General features: G+C 51.7%; 1 protein-coding gene across 6 annotated transcripts in view; it reads left to right on the forward strand.

Moving 5' to 3' along the window:
* The first annotated feature begins 3,278 nt into the window (after positions 1 to 3,278).
* FOXP1 (forkhead box P1) overlaps positions 3,279 to 17,009 on the forward strand; it is a 364,305-nt gene continuing 350,574 nt past the window's right edge. For 2 of the 6 annotated variants that reach the window (XM_068694645.1, XM_068694644.1), the window contains exon 1: positions 3,280 to 3,591. The gene's annotated coding sequence lies outside the window, so the exon portion shown is untranslated. Of the gene's footprint in view, positions 3,592 to 6,167; positions 6,260 to 17,009 lie in introns of all 6 variants that reach the window. The other 4 variants (XM_068694636.1, XM_068694646.1, XM_068694639.1 and 1 more) reach the window with 4 other exon arrangements.

The raw sequence follows: 17,009 nt of genomic DNA on the forward strand, positions 1-17,009 counted from the left end.
CTTTTTTTTTCTTAGATGTTTGAGTTTGGCTTTGAGTAACTTTTTTTTTTTTTTTCAACCCCCCGAAATTGCCAGTTGGTTTATCAAGGGCTGCAGGGAATGTCGGCCCTCCTTGAGGGCCACGGACTGCACACCAGAATATACACATATATATATTTTTTTGGTGGCTGTCAGTTGCAAGAGAGGGAGCCTCACTTTCTCTTTCCAGGAGACGGAGTTCATTGTGTGTCTCGCTGGGATAAATAAGGACCTGTAGCTCTTCTCGCTGCAGCGGGTTTTGTTACGTTATCTGCTGCAACATTCCGCTATGTGTTAGCAATGTGAATAATGATTATTCCCTGCTTCTGAGCTCTCCCTCTTGGCTCGGGAGCTGGGGGTTCAGGAGACACCTGGCACTGTTGACAGAGTGCTGAACTCGAGCGCCGCGCGCTGTGACAGGGCAAGCCCAAATATTTTGGGAAGAGTCCTTGTTATGTTACGCCAGGGGTTGGTAGCGCGGCTGCTGGGACTGCTCTGCTCGAAGAGCGAGCCGCTTGCTGCTTTGTTGTTAGAGGAGCAGCACGAGCTCCAGCGTGTGGTCCCTCTGAGGAGGGTTGGACTTGGGCATTTCTTTTCCTAGGAGGTGCCAAGGACCTCCCAAAAGGTGCTGGGTCGCGAAAGAGGCCAGGAGGAGGAGGAGACCCTGAAAGGTTTTATTCTAGGAGGCAGGAACTGGAGAAAACCGAAGCAAAACTGAAGTTCTTCTGTAAGAGAATAAGAAGTGCAGTCCCTAACTGTAAATGAAATACCTGGGGAAGAAGAGCTTGTACTGCAGTACCTTTTAAAGCATATTTTCCACTCTGCCAGGTGCTGCTTGCTGCCTGCCCCTTCCCTCAGCTCCCTGTGCACCCCCAGCACCGCAGGTGCCCTGGGGCTGGCGTTTCCCATTAAGGGGCTGGTGGGTCAGAGACTTCCAGCAGGATGGGACATCTTCTGCTGTTTGCCAATCCATGTGTCGCACATAACTGTGTTCAGGAAGCAATAGGAGTTAAATGACATTAATTCCTATGAATATTCAGTTCAGAGTCTCTACCAAATTCAGGCAGATTAATAGCCCAATGTGAATACAGCGGCCGCTCACGGCCCCCATAGGAAAAGGCAACAGGCAGGGCCTGGCAGCTCAGGGCAAAGGGAAATGTGCTACAGGAAAGTTAGCTCGGGGTGGCTCCTGACACTTGGAGGGACACCTCGAGGAGCAGAGGACTAGCTGCTGTGGGGCAGGACAGCAATTTCTGTCTGCTGCTTGGCTCTGAGTAGCGGTGTGAGGCCAGAAGGTGGTTATGGGGTGTCCTCCTGGACGTGATTCCCACCACAGCCAAGGAAATGAAGGGCTTCTGGTGCAGATCCTGACTTCCCATGCCTGGTGCAGAAGGCAGGACAACATCCCAGTGCCTCCACGGAGCACCAAGAGCTCCAGGCAGCCCTGAAAGCAGCCGCGCAGCCCAGCGAGGCGTTCTGCAAACCTCATAAACCAGTGACTAAAAGGGGAAGGACTGGGAGGCCTGGCTGCGGGGCCACCGGAGGTGTGGCGTGACAGTAGCTTGGAAAACATTCCGACTTTAAAACAAGTAACACCTATAATTACGGAGGCGTCATCACCTTCATCATTTTTTTTTTAGCAAACAAGCTGTAGCCGTAGCCTGTGTGCACCCTTGCCAAAATCTGCTCTGGGGATGGCTGTGCTGGGGGGAACAGGGAGCAGCTCTCTCTAGGTACAGCAATAGGGCCCTGAACAGCTCCGGCACCAGCAGCAGTAGTGGTGGAGGGGGAGCCGTCCCCCTGTCCACATCCTTAGGGGATTAATTGAGGTTTTCCAGGGCTGATGTGCCGGGTTGGATGGGCAAAGCTGACAACAGGAGACCGGAGGGATTTCCAACAACCACTGTTTATTCCAGGATGAACACAAAACAACCCGAAGAGCAGGAAGGGGGTGCTTTAGGAAAGTTATCTGAGGCTGTTCCTCTCTTTCTGCCGCAGACAGGTGCCGAAACACCTCCGCACCACGGCGCTCCCAGCGCTTAAAGCCCCTGGTCCAACCGGGGCTCGCTGGCGTCCTGGCAAATATTTATTAAATATTTATTTGCAGCTCTTTTTTTTCCCCTTTTACTGACGGAAAACACAATGAATGAGGCCTAAAGTGCCTTGCCCTCGCAGGCATTTCAGGTGTGAGTGCTCCCGGCCGGGCTCCCCGCGCTGCTGCCGAAAGGTGGCGCCGCGGCCCCGGCCCTGCCCGGCCGAGCCCCGCTGGGGTGGGGGGGGGGGGGGGCGCGCTCCGGGGGCTTTTGGGGGGTCCTGGGGGGCTCGGGGGGGTCCGTGCATGGGAATGGGGGTCGGGTCCTGCCCCGCGGTGCGGGTGCTTGAGGTGTTTTCAGGGTGTTTCCACGGAGCCAACCCTTAAAAGGGCTGGGGAGCTTTGTTTGGGACCCGCTGGAAGCCCCAAAGTTGCAAAAAAATAAAAAAAATTAAAAATAAAAAAAAAATAAAAAAAGAAAGAAAAGGGAAAAAAAGGAAAAAAAAGGGGGAAAAAAGGAATGAAAAAAAAAGGAGTGGGGGAAGAAGCTCCGGCCCGGAGGGGGGGCCCCAGCCGTGCCCCGCAGCCCCCTGCGCTGCCCGCGATTTTCAACTTTGCGGAGCTGCTCCCGGCCGGGCAGCACCGGCAGCTCCCCGCACACAGCCCCCCCTCCCCGGGACCCCCCCCGGAGACCCCTCTGGGCCCCCCCCACTCCTCCTACACCCCCCCAGCCCCCCGTATCCCCCAGTCCCCGCTGCGCACCCGCGCAGTGCTTGCGCGCCCGGCGCAGGGGGGGGGTGCGGGCGGTGCGGGGCCGCCTGGATGCGGGGGGGGGGCGCAGAAAAGTTGCGGAGGGGCCTTGGGGAGGGGGGAGGGGGGGGCGCAGCGCGGAACCGGCGCAAACCCCGCGCAGAACCCGCGCTGAACCCGCGCAGGGGCGCGCAGCGAGCCCGGCTCTGCTCCCGCACCCCCCTAAATCCCTCCCTTTTTTTTTTTTTTTCCCTCTTTTTTCCCCATTATTCCGATTTCCCCCCCCCCCCCCCCTCCTCGCACCCAGCCTTGTTTACCCAGCAGGTGGATGTGACGTCAGGGACTGACAACAGCAAAAAATAACAACATCTCCCTCCGCGGGGGCGGGCCCCCCCCCCCTCCCCAAAACGGCCCCCTCCGCGCTCACCCCCCCCCCCCCCGCCTCCCCTTTCTCCATCCCCCATCCCCTTTAGGGCCGCGGCCGGGCTGCGCCGCGCGGGGCTGCGCGGGGCGGGCGCGGGGCGGGGGCGGCGGCGGCAGCAGCAGCGTGCGGGGCCCGGCGCCGAGCGGAGCCGGGAGCTGGGAGCTGGGAGCGGAGCCGAGGGGCGGCTCTATTGTTATTTACCGAGCGGCGGAGCACGCCGCCGCGCCGCCCGGGCTCGGCGTGCCCGGAGAGAGAGAGAGAGGGACGGGAGAGGGGAGAGGGACGGGACGGAGCCAGGCGGCCCCCAGCCCAACCCAGCCCAGCCCAGCCCAGCCGAGCCGGGCAGCGGCAGGGCCGAGTCGTGCGGGTGAGTCCGCCCCCCCCCCTCCCTCCCCGTGCCACCCCCCCCCCTCCATCCCATCCCATCCCCCGGCACTTTCCCTCTCGCACTTCTCCCCCCACGTGTGCCCGCCGCGACCCCTTTCCCCTTCCCCCCCCCCCTTTTATTTTTCTCTCCCCCCATCACCACCCCGGCTGCGCAGCCCCCCCCTGCCCACTTTGCAAACTTCCCCCCCCGCGGGGAGGGATGCGGCGCCCCCCCCCTCCCCTTTACCCCTCTCTCCCCTTTATCCCTTTATCCACCCCCCCCTTCCCCTGTACCCCCCTCCCCACCCCCCTATTTTCAGCGCTCTCCGCCGGCTCCCCCCGCGCAAGGGGCGCGCAAGCCCCAACTTCAGCGCTCGGGGCAAGAAGTTGCGGCGGGGCCGCGCCCCCCCCCCTGCACCCCCCCGTGCCCCCCCCAGCGGCCGGCCGGGCCGCCCCCTGCCCTGCGCACCTGTTGCGCCCCCCCCCCCCGCGCTGCCCTTTGCGCGGCCGCGCATCTTTGCGCACCCCCCCCTCCGCGTCCCGCTGCGCCCATCCCCCTCCTCATTTATTTTTCCCCTTTTTTCCCTTTTTTTCTTCATTTTTCCACCCCCCCCCGGAGTGTTTAAGCGAACACCCGCACCTCCCCAACCCGGCGCTGCGCACCCGCGCATCCCTCTGCCCCCCCTTCCCCTTCTCTCCGCGCAACCCCCGCGGTGCGGAGCCCCATAGGGACGGCTCCGCGGAGCCGGGGGGGTGCAGGGGAAGGGGTGAGGGGGGGGGTAAGGGGGGGGGGCACATCCGCGGAGCCCCGCGCAGCGCCTCCCGCACCTGCAGCCCGCCTCCGCCGGGCACCGGGAGGGTGCGCGCTGCAGGCGGCGTCCGAGCGGCGTGTCCGCGCCTCCCTCCTCCTCCTCCTCCTCCTCCTCCTCCTCCTCCTCCTCCTCCCCCCTCTCGCTTCTTTTTTTCTCCGAAAGAAAATAAAAAAAATAAAATAATAATAATAAAAAAAAACAAACCCGAAGCGGGCAGCGGGCTGGGCTACGCAGGGCGCAGCGGGTCCCCCCCCCCCTCTCCGCGCAACTGTGCCTTAATTCCCCTGCCCCTGCGCGCAGAGCATCGCTGGGCTGGCTGCGGAGCGCATCGATTTTCGCGAGCCCTCCTCCTGCCGCTTCGCTGTAATGATTTTAATTGCGTGGTTTTGCTTTGAGTGAACCCAACCGAGCGAGATTCCTCCTTCTTTTTTTTTTTTTTTTTTCTTTTTTCCTTTTTTTTCCCCCCCATCTCCCTCTGTCCCCCCCCCACCTCCCCAGGCTGCGCAGCCCTAGCGCACCGCCCGAGGTCCCGCCGCCTGCCCGCGCCCGGCCGCCGCTCCTCTAGGGAAGCTGGAGCCCAACTTCTGGGCTCCGAAGTTTAAGGTTTCATTTTTAGTAACTGCTCTTTGAGTGAGTAATGTCTGTATGCTGCTCGTAGCGTGTCGTCTACACAATGTAGCCTGCTGATTTCTAGGGGGCTGAGCGGTTATAAATATTAAAGCGATTCTCGAAGCCGTGTTTCCTTTTTCCATGCAGTTTTTCCTAACGTTGCGTTTTACCTGCTTTAACATAATGTTGCTGTCACTAATGACAGGCTCTTAATTAGGCAAACTTTAAAGCGTGTCGTCAAAGAAACTTGCTGCTTGCGCTGGTAATCCACGGTTTGCTTTAATTTAGGTGGAGGGAAAGCAGGCATCTCGCTGGGTTGTTATTTTTTGCAGCTTGTGCCGCTGCTGAGAAGCTCTTACTTTTTCTAAGTTTGAGAGATCCTGAAGGAATTCGAGTTCTCAGCGCAGCGAGCGTAGGCAAGGAGCTACGCTGCATCTTTGCGAGTAAATTTGGGGGAAGAAGGGGGGAATCAGGGCTCCTGGTTTCAATTTCTCTGCTCCGAATCTTTCCCCCCCGCACGCTCGATTTGCACTATCTCACAACCAGATTGAATGGACCAGGGCACTGGGGGAGGAAGCTCTTCACTAGTTACCATTCAAAAGGTGTCGGCTAAAATCTCATTGCAAAAAGGTATTGTAGCTTTAACATCTTGCATTGGCAGCATTCTTCCCCCTTAGTCTTTGGATTAGTCATTGTATGAGAGACAGAAAAAAAAAATCACTTTTTTTTTTTTTTTTTTTTTTGGAAAAAGTAAACAGCCTCCAACAAGTGAACCTTGACAACCCAGATTAAGGAAGGCAGGAGAGATCAAACAAAGCTGCTGCTGGGCTGTTGTCAGGAGCTGCCTCACTGAAAGCTCTGGACTATTCGATCAGGCAGCAAGGCTATATGTTCACTTATGCAGAAATGGACCATTACAAATGCTGATCTTTGTTGTGAAACCAAAGGATAACTTTGAGAAAAATAACTGCTATTTCAAACAAGGCTTTCTGGTGCTTGTGATTTCGCTTGCAAAGTTAGGTTTTGTGCATGGGCTGGGCTGGTGTTTCTTTTTTTTCCTTTTTTTTTTTTTTTTTTTTTGAGTGATAGTGCTTTGGAGTGCATTGTATATACTTCCCGAGTGACTTAGGATTTGATTTTTATTTTCGCTGTCTAGAGCTGCGGAGAAGGTGGCGTCTCAGTAGTGCAATGTTGAAAGCAGCGTAAAAGTTCTGTGGAATTCAGCTCTTATTTCTGGATCTCTGAATTGTAAGGAAACGTGGATTATTTATTTTTTTTTTGTTCTGTGTGTGTGTAAGTGCTGTGCTGATGCATAATAGAGGAGTTTGGCTGTGATTAAGCATTGTATGTTGTCTGTCTGTGTTCCTAGAGTTCAGAAAACTTGTGGTGTCTTTCTTTCAAAGCCTATTACCCGGGTGGCACCTTATTCTTGATATGCCAAGGTTTTTGCAAAACTGTGTGTAACTTGGCTTCGTGACTGTGTTGGAGAGACTCAATTACTGTGTAGTTTTGAGAGAAAATTGTAGCGAGGGGTATTAAGTGATAATTGATTTTTACTTCAATAAATATTTTGGGTTTAAGTCTTAACCAACCTTAACCAGTGCGAGTTAGTGATATTTTTGTTGCTTTACACTTTGATGTTTGCGCTTGTACACCTCACTGTAAACTCTACAAATAAGCCACCCATTTAATTTCTTTAAAGCATTCAAAAACAATGGGAACATCTATTAAAAAATCTGAGGAAAAGGCTGTTACCCGAATGTGTGTTAACCAGGAGGCAGACCAAGTGCACATCTACTGAAGAATTAAGAAATGCAAAACGTTTTCACATAAGTATTTCTTTAATTAACAGTGCAGATCACACAATAAGTACTTTATACTTTTTATAAGGTAAGGTTTCATAACCATCCTGCATAACTTAGCATAAAGCCTGTAGTTTTTTTATGGCACATACTTTAATTAGACAATAAAAAGTACGTGTGTTAAACATGCACATGTATGCTATTAAGCCGTTTTGGGTAATGTGTAATGTTTTTTAACAACTATAAACATTTTCTGCTTAAATCGGTTCCACCGGTGATAGCAAGGCAGCCGGTTTCTGTGCTGGTGAGGGAAGGAGCAGGAAAGTTGAGCAGAGAATTGTGCACCGGGCGTTACTGCACAGCATACGCTGCAATATGCTTTCCTGTTGGAGGGGATCACCTTTTTTTTTTTTAAGAGCTTCAATTTGCATTATCATCCATGGTATGATGCAGCCTAAACAGTTTAGCTCTGGAATTATCCTTGTTTCGTGGTATTGTAAAAATTAGGAAAAAAGGAGGTAGTAAAAAGGTGGATTTATGGAGCGCAGCTTAGCATGTCGTATGCTTACTGCTCGTGGTCATTTATAGAGAGAGATCAAAGCCGATAATGTAATTCATTTTGTGAAGTGTCTTTTGAGCATGTATTTGTGTATCAAATGAAATACCACATGCACACACATATGTAGGATTTGTATGTAAAATACAGTTATTTCTGCAAGGCTGTCCAGTTATTTATAGGACATAATGATACTTCTGTCATCTTAAATTTTCTCAGAGAAGCTTTAATAAATTTAAATAGATTATATGCTGTCAGAAAATAGTATAAATTTTGTTTACGATTCGCTTGCTTTAAGGTACTTACACTAAAGAAGCTCATTTAACCCCCAAGACTGAGCAGCATTAAGTGGCGAGAGGAGTCTGCCGAAGAGCTGCTGCTGCCCTTTGCTCTCGTGATAATCTTAAATTACTGCAATTTAATTGCAACTTCGAGGCACCGAGCTGAAACCTCTTCCCGCGGCCGAGGCAGGGCTGGAGCGGAGGCAGGTAGCGGGGTGGCTGCGGGGAGGCCGTGCTCCATCGGGCCTTCTGTGGCCACAACGTGTGCCCGAGGGGAGCCAGGGGAGAGGGAGCCTCAGCTCCCCGGGGGTGGGATTGGGATCAGGCCCTCAGGAGCCACGCAGCTCGGGCTCGCTGTTGGCTCACGGTGTTTTAGGGGACGTTGGAGTCCTGCCTGGGCGCTGTGCTGGCTGCCAGGCATGGCACGGGCCCCGTGGCCCCGAGGGCGAGGTCAGGGTAGGCAGCTCGGCTGCGTGGGGCCTGATCCGGAGCAGGCTGACATCAAACGGCGCTGCTGCCGCTGCTGCCTTCAGGTCTGTGTCCCTGACTCACACAACTGCGACTTCGCTCCCCTCCCGGCCCCCCTCGTGTTTTCACGGTGGCAGTCGGAGCCCGGCGGCGCTTGCCGAGGGGAGCTGATAACCGTGGTGCGCTGGAGATCAGCAGCCTGTCTGCGGCTGCTCCGAGAGGTCCTGGCAACAAAACTTTGCTCACATGCTGAGCGAGGTACGGAGAGGCTCGGGGCCCTGACTTCTTGCCACCGAAGGCACGCCTAAAGTGCTTGGCTGTGCTTTAAGTCGCGATTCGGATTGCTGCTCTGTTGGCCAAAGCCTTACGAAATGCCTTCTTGCAGTCAGAGCCGACCAAGATCTCGTGTGTGTGTGCTGGAAGTGCTCGCTGACAAAAACGCTGCTCGCAGCCGGCTGCTCTCACAGTACCGTGCCGCCGGATTCCCGCAGCTATCGCTGCGCTGGGAACCGCAGCGAGGTGATGCCAGGGTATGCACAGGGAAAAAAGTAGGCTGGAATAAATCCTGCAGTCGTTAGAGGGAAAACTTAATTGTGGGAGCTCTGTAGCCTTTTAATTAAAAAAAATCTCTGTTTGGGGCTGAAGAGGGAATGCAAGCCGGTCTATTTTTAGGAGCTCGGATATTTGTTGATTGGGGTGTCTGCAGTGTTTTATTTAACGTGTGCTCTTTTTTCTTGCTCCAGCGTTGGACCTACCAAGTCAGAGAAACCGCTGGCTCCGTTCGCGTGCAGCCTTCTTTGCAAATATGCTCTAGGGTTTTGTCTTTCTATTCTCCTGGCACCGATCTCTTCCATGCATGCAAGCGAACAGGCTTATGTATAATGGCTGTTTGTACGTGGCAAGTATCCAGAATAATCTTGATAACTTTTTGTTCGGTGCCATTCTGGAAATGAGGATAGGGCTCCGTGGAAAATGAGAGAAGAGGAGAGCCTGGGCACAATCAATTCTTCTCTCCGAGAAGCATCTGGTACCTGAGGAGGACTAAATAATTTTTCTCCTCTCGGTGACCCTCCCTGTGCTGTTTTTAAGACATCCCCATTTTAGTGCCTTGAAATTGCAATTAAGTTGTAGTAATTTAAGATTATTGCGAGAGTGCAAAGGGCAGTGGAAGCTCTTTAGAAGTCTCATCTCAACACTTAATGCTACTCAGTCAGGGGGTTAAATGAGTTTCCTCAATGTAAGTACTTAAAGTAACTAAATCGTAAACAAAATTTATACTATATTCTGACAACTAATAATCTATTTAAATTACATTAAAGTATGTGTGTGAAAATTTAATTAAAGACAGGAATACTGTCAAGCCCTGTAAATATCTTGACAGATCTACCGAGATGGAGCCCATACCATAAAATACGTACATCTGATACGTTCTGGTGTTTCTGGGAGTGCCGTTCGGAAGCTGACTGGGGGCCTTTTCCCTCCCAGTTTGCCTCTTGGTTGCAGTGGTCTCGGCAAGCAACGCGAGTACTGGGCCATGGTACTGGGATGATCCTGTACTGTGTTGTTTACCGCTAAGCAGTCTCTGTGTGTGGTACTTGTTGCTGCCGTGTTTTTATTAGAAGTGCCTGCTTCCTCAGTAAGTCAGTTCGGAGCTGCTGCTAATTCAGACATGGTGCTCCTGAAGGCTCAGGCCCTCATGGAGCACTGGGCGCGCTGCACCTTGGCCCTCTCCTGTGTATTGGGTAACATGAAACAGCCCAGAGTGCGGTGCTGCTGGCTCTGTTGTGCCATTGTAAGTCCTGATTCATTTGATTTTTTCAGGTAGAAAGTGCTTATGGCTTCTTTTCCCTGATTTCGTGAGATGCACAGGAAGCATTTCCCGGGATATCGGTACACGCACCCGCCGCGCAGGCCCCATTCCTGCTGGCACCCTTGCTGTATGTGCTCTGGGGCGCTTTGGATTTCCGACCTTTTGCTCTGGGTACACACAAGTGGGTGTGCTGAGCCCTTGGCCACACTCGGCTGGGGGTCCCTAGAGCTACAGGGGTTTGGGAGGAGGACCCAGGTCTGGAGAGAAGGCCTTGATGGGAGCGCGGTGTCTGGGCTGGGCACTGGGAGCACAGAGCCTGACGGGAGGGAGGTGGGCCTGTGGCGCCTGTAACAGCATCGTTAGTTTTCCCCTCTTCGCCAGACATTTCCTTTCACGTTGGATCTGAGCTGTAGCCACACTTCCCGATCGGTCCTGTCACGTTGTTGCTAACAATTAGGGTCAAGTGTCTTTCCTTGGGCTCCGTGCAGCCTTCGTCTTGGTGTCCCTCCCCCAGCTCCTAGCCTGATCTGGTTGTTCGTTAATTAGTAGATGAGGCGCATTAACACATCAGTAAACTGGAGTAGTCAGACTTCCCAAGGCATCTCGGGAAACCCTCTCCGGTTTTCTGTGACCGGACATGCACTATTGCTGATTTAGATAGCGGAGCCGGCGATGCCAAAGTGTTGTTAAGAGAGAGATAAATAGAGCCCAGCAGTGAGCAGAATGTCATGTCTCTATTAAAAAGATGGTGATAAAGGAAGATAAAACGGTGAGGGGGATTGGATGCGTGTTCAGAGCAGCAGCTCAGCATCTGATCACAAAAATCGATTCAGAATCCCCCTTCCTGCAAAGCCCTTGCCCACAGAATTAAGAGGGAAGCGTGCGTTTGATGGCAGTGAACGCTGGCGCCCTGCACGTACTTGTGTTCCTTCCACAAAGCCTCCGGAGGCTTCTCGGGGTCTCAGGAGCTGTCTGCCTTGGAGCATCCCTCCCTCTGCCCTTCGAGGTGTCTTTCCCTGCCCGGCAGAGGTGCCCATGGGATGGGTGCTGGGTGCTCCATGCTGCCTCTCGCCCCCATTTCGGCGGCGCCGAGCCGGGCTGCGCGGCCACCTTTGCTGCTGACGGAAAGTTGGTTCCCGTCTGGAAGTCGGTCCTTGGCTTCACAACAGAATAACAACGATGCAGATTTTTGTATGTTGGAGTCTTTTTCTTGGCCCGGCTGCCGGGTGCAGAGGCTGCTCTGCAGAAGTGAAAAATGTAACTGATTATAAAGAAATGAGTGGTTGCAGCAGAGGAGAGGGGAGCAGTATTAATTTTACCGGTTCTGTAATGAAACATGCAGTATAACGTTAAATCATCGCCGCCTTGTTTGCTGAAAGGATGTTAATCATTCCATTAAGAAGGATTAAGTAATTAACTGATATTTCTGTAGGAACCAGTGTCAGTTTTAAGAAGCATCTTCCCAGCGCCACACAGCGAACGCGAGGTTTGCGTTTCTCTCGCTGCCAGCAGAGAGCTCGGGGCTGAGCACAGGCAGGAGAGGTCTTCCCAGGAAAGTTCTGGGAACGCCGGGGCAGCAGAGATTGGTTTCCTTGCAAGTAAAATGTGCTGTTCTAATGGCCTTTCAATTACAAGGTTGTCTGGTACGACTTTTGTCAGCTGGGTCCGTTGCAAACCTCATTTCATGAGTGGTCTATTTGGGATTAAGAAGTTAAAACCTTCTTGAAGTGTTCATCCGGGCGCTTGCTTTTTTTTTTTTTTTTTTTTTTTTTTTTTAATGATAGCTTTTATGTTGTAATGGCAAGCTTGCTGACAGTGAGTCACGAACTCTATCTCCCATGAACCTCATGACAAATTTTCGTTAGCTGGTCAGGCAGCTTGCTTAGCTCATCCAGCCCGTTCCCACGTTCTGTCCTCGCACCGGGAAGAAAAACCCCATTGAGCTGGGTGGTGTGACTCCTGCCTCCCTCTGCCTGCCGAAATCTGCCTCCAGACAGCAGCTCAGGGACATCCCGGAGCCACTCCTGGTCTGGGGCAGGTTTTGAGGACGTTGAAGCCGGATTCGGCAGGGAGCAGTCAGGCGCGGGGCAGGATGCGGCCCCCAAGGCTCTTGACGTTGGGTGTTGCTCAGTAAGGTCAAAAGTGCGTTTTGGAGAGGGTGCACGTGCAGAGGGAGGAGCGGCAGGGCGCGGGAGAACAATGACAATATTTTTCACAATTTGGTTTGTGGAGGCTCCAATTCCAGCCCTCTGACCGTGAGAGGTGCGGGAGTCGGGGAAGCATCTGTGTTAGCGTGCCTGCATCCTGTGCTCCTGGGCTTGCTGCCTTTCTTCTAGGACTCGATCCATTTTTATTTTTTTCTTTTTGCCTTGACGGAGAATGCAGAATTTGGCATTAACCTTGTCAGATTGCTGCCCTTTCTTTTCTAATGGCCCCTCTTTCTAATACTGCAGTTAGCGATACTGAAACTTAACCCAAACTGATATTTCTGTGAGCGATAGGAATTCTGCCTGGCAAATAGCATAACACAGGGGCAACAATTGCATTAGTATTGATACCTTCTGCTTTCATAACTGCTCTACTTCTCAAATAGGGCCCCTTCAGACAATATCTTGCAAACTCTGTTGATCAGTGTACTGTAAATTATTCCTCCCCCTCGGGTGAATTTCTTAAATAGGTGTATTTCCATGCGTCTCTCATAAGCCAGCCAGATTTCGCTTCAGTTATGCGGCCTAACCACAAATGTATCTGTTGAAATCTCAGGAGCTTCCTTGGGTGGACTGAGTTTAAAATACGTGTGTATATATATATCGATTTGGCTCAGAGAATAAGATCTATGAATATTCACGCACGTACCGTATAATAAGGATGCACATATAATAATCTGGATGTTTGTACAGCACATCACAGCCTGTATCCAACTTAGCAGATTCAGAGGAGAGATTTTATTCTCATTAAGTTTTGCAATAGTAATAACACGTTAACAACTTTGGTGATTTTTTTTCTGATCAGAGAGTTGTGGCAGGGGCCTGATCCTGTTCTGGTTGAATTAAAATGAGAGGGAGTCTCTGAAATAGCTCACAGTAAAATGTTATGCCATGCATCTTTGTTCAGATAATGTCTTACTTGGTTTTCAAAGCTCCTGAACTGTATGTTTAGAAAAGTGAAAATGTATTTTTCAGTGATAAATTACTTGATACTTCAAAGGCTTGGAAGGCGGAATGTCAAAACTATGCGATATAATTACAGTTTGTCCAAGTATTTTAAAGTTCCTCCCTGGCTAACCCATTCCAGTTTTCTGAAGGCCAGCAGCGTAAAGAATGAAACCTATTCAGAAACCTCTCTAATCCATCTTTGCACTTGCAGGATTTAACTGAGAAGGGGAGAAACTCATCCTGGTGTATTTCAGCTGGCGGTGTGCGGTGTTCTCTTCTGCTCTGCTGTTTTTTCTTCGCTGCTATAAAAACAACGTGTACAGCCCTCGAAAGCAGTGTTTCACAGGAGCTGAAATGCAACATTACCTGTGAATTAAGCTAAATTATTTTAAGCCTATGCAGCATATTCTGGGTGATAAGCAAGCGGAGAAGGCTGGATATTTCCTATTTATTTTTCAGATTGGCTGGGATGTGGTCTTTCCAGAAAAGGGTCCTTGGTCAGGCGAAGCAGAGGACTGACTTCCCAGCAAGGGCTTTGTATTTGCTTAGGAGTTGTTATCGTGCAGAGCCACGTCGTATGGAAATGGACATTTATTAACTAGGATTTTTAGGGATTGTAATAAATGCCATTAGGTAGAGACACGCTCGTAGAGAGGTAAACTAGTAAATCTGAACAAACTGGAAAATAGTAGCTATAGGCTTCTGGCTCTGTTATCAAACTTGCTGCATAAGCCAGAGTTTATGCACTGTGATAATGCTAATGACCAGCAGAGCCAATGATGCATGACTGGAGGAAATCAGTGGGATAATCGGAGAAAGTTATCAGGTTTTTGTCATTAAATATTAGTGATAAATAATACACTTCATTTTGAGTAGATGGGACATATTTAATTCTGATGTGGAGAGTTCCAATTTAATAAGGGGCATTGCTGAGTGAAATGATAATCTTTTGTAATTTAAAGAGAAAAATAAAAATGCATTTGTTTCAGCATAATGTCCTGGTGGCGGCCCTCCAGTGCTGTCTGTCTTGACCAGGCTTTGGTAGCAAGGGCTGTCCTTGTGGCTTTTGGAGAGGGCTGTTTATGGCAGGGTGCTTTATTTAAGTTATTAGCTCGTGCTATACACAGCTAATTACTTGGGGCCAGAATCACAGGGGATCTGTTCAGTATAAACTAGGCATCGCCTTAAATTTTCTGCTGAAAAACGTTAATATTTTAGCAAATCTAAGCTCCATGCAGTGGTTCCCCTAGAAAAAAAGGTGCCTGTCAAGACAGTGGCAGGAGGAGAGGAACGAGGACAAAAGAAGGGGATAAATTAGATCTCGTCTTGCAAGTTATCTGTTAAGTTAGTGGCGAACAAGGAAGAGAAGTGTAGCTTAAGCTGAAGTAAGGAGGATATTAATAGTCTCTATAAAGGACAGTTTGCACCAGGAAAAAAAAAAAAGTCTGGTTGGCTTTTTTTAGCGAAGCAGGCTAACACCCAGTGTAAATCTGTGTCATTAGCTGAAGCAGCGCGTGGTACGTAGAGCATCGCTTCTCCTCCCGGGAGTCTCAGCCTGCGAAGGCTCCTGCCTTGGCTGGAGGCCGGGCTGGTGGAGCATCGCCCCGAGGTGCTCAGGAGCTGCAGGACCTCGGGCAGGAGCTCAGGAGCTGCTGGTTTTGCCCAGCCGGCCACGATCTTCCCACCGCCCTTGGGCATCGTGCTCAGCGCAGGGGCTCAGCTCCGGCTTCCCAAATTAGATGGCACAGTGAGTAAACACAGCTGACTTGCCAGCTCTCACATCCTCTTTTGCAGCGGGTATTGCAGAAAATCCTGCAGGTTTGACTCATTTCAGAAGTTCTGCACTGATTTGAAGCGAATCTCGCCCGAGTTTTGAGAAAGAGCTGGAAGCCAGGCCGCAGCTCCGGAGCGCGCAGCCTCCTGTGCGTGAACACGCGGTGCTTGGTTTGGCCTCCGCGTAAACGTGGGCAGCTCTGAGTAACTTCAGCTAGAGTTATGTGCCTGTGTCTGAGGGTAAAATTTGGCCTGCAGTCATCTTTTGTTGAAAGCTTTATGGAAATACTTTCTTCTCGCTATGCACAAATATTTACTTTCTGGTGGGAAGAAATACTCTTTTTTTTCTTACATCTATTTTTTTTTCCCAACTTTATTCTATAAGCATAAGGAGGGGGTGGCAGATATTACTCTTAATGCCCTGTCAGTTAAAAAAAAAAATAATTTGCAGGTTTTCAACTAGTACTTTTTGTAGGTCCAAGCAAAAAATGAATACACTTGCTTATGCTGGAAGCACTGACTACTTGTGTGAGGGCAGTGAGCCGTCCAGGTAGGATGGGGATTCTGCTTAACACTGTAGGAGGAGAAGGGCATGCAGAGCAGAAAAGTTTCCTGGGTAAATAAATCCCATGTCAGATGCAGCCCCCGTTTTAAGAGCAGCACGTCTTCATGTTTCTGTTCATCGGTGTTGAATCACCTCTGCGTGTCAACCTCTGCCTGCTGGATGCTCTCAGCAGATTGAGGAGGAGGAGGACACATTGCTCTGCGGGTGCATTGAGGAGGTCCACACGTGTGCTGTGACTCAGGCGTGCTCACACCTTCATGGCGTGTATTAAACGAGCGCTGTTTCCTTGGGCAGCCTCTGTCTTTGTTCTTGGAGGGAGGATGCTGCTGCTCTCTCAGGTTATTTGGCAGCGTGCGTGGGGCTGTGTGGAAGGAGGGCTTGGCTCACCTTGCAGCCCGGTGGAGTTAGGAGCAGACCCGTCTGCTGGTCCCTTGTGCCGTGGCTGGCTGCAGGGGGTGAGACCACGCAGGCAGCTCAGCTCGACCAGCAGAAAACAAGCTGGGCAAAGTGTGTTCTGCTGCTTGAGCGTCCTCGTTGCTCTCTGGTGGTGCCCATGGACTGCACACAGCAGCACCACGCGTCCCTCTGCCCCTGGCAGCAGGCAGGGAGCTGCTCCAGAGGCTGGAAATTTGGGTAGGGGCACCGACAGGTAGCCAGGTTGTTAGCTGCTGCTCTCGGCTCTTTTTTAATAACTTATCTGTGTGATAAGCAAATACAGCTGCACATAAAACTGAACTAAAAGTGTCTCCAGCCTGTTAGCTAACTTGTGAGTTAAAGACCAGGAGCTGATAAGGGAATACGTGGCCGGAGCTCAACGATATCACGGGTTTACTCCGAGGGAGGGTCCGACCTGCAGCCTGTGGTCACGCAGCCCGTGCTGCCAGGGCACAGCAATGCAACATTTGCTCCTCCGTGCTTGGAAGGCAGATCACGAGCACGGCTCCAGCATCGTGCCGCAGCCCTGGCTGAAAGCAGCAGGTGCTTGGTGCCTGGTGTGGCTGGTCGTTAACCATGGGGGTGTGCTGGGGGGGCTGAGCAAGGCTTCCAACACGCTTCGTGCTTTCAGGGCTCCCTGGCTTGGCGCAGGTGCACGTTAGCAGGAAGAGAAACCCGAGGAGCCCTGGGGAAGCCGTCCTCGAGCTGTGCCAAGCAGGTACCGTGTGTGGGTGTTATCACCTGGTGATAACCTGGCGTGGGGCTGCTACCTGCACGCGTCGCGGTGAGCTCAGGGGTGAAGTCGTGCTGCGGGCTGGCACCAACCCGATCCCTGCCAGGCGCTGTGGGCACGTTCCTCCTGCACCTCAGTGGTTTTGGGGGCTGTGCGGACAGGGGGCATGGCATGGGTGGGCAAATAAACCTTCTTACCCACCTTTTTGTCCTCCTTGGTTTGTGCCTGACTCGGGTCCCCTGTACCGTCTCCTTGCGGCGCTGCTCAGCCCAGGATCTCACACAGCCACACGCACCCCTCAGTCGTGCTTTAGGGTCATTTCTTTTCATTCTTAGGTGTCAAATTCATACCTGATTGGCACCTTAGGTGCTCGCAGTGCCCCTGTGTTTTTCGTGCTCCTTTTAGGAGGGGTTGGTGGAG

This window comes from Anas acuta, chromosome 11, assembly GCF_963932015.1.
Source record: "Anas acuta chromosome 11, bAnaAcu1.1, whole genome shotgun sequence".
Classification (NCBI taxonomy): domain Eukaryota; kingdom Metazoa; phylum Chordata; class Aves; order Anseriformes; family Anatidae; genus Anas; species Anas acuta.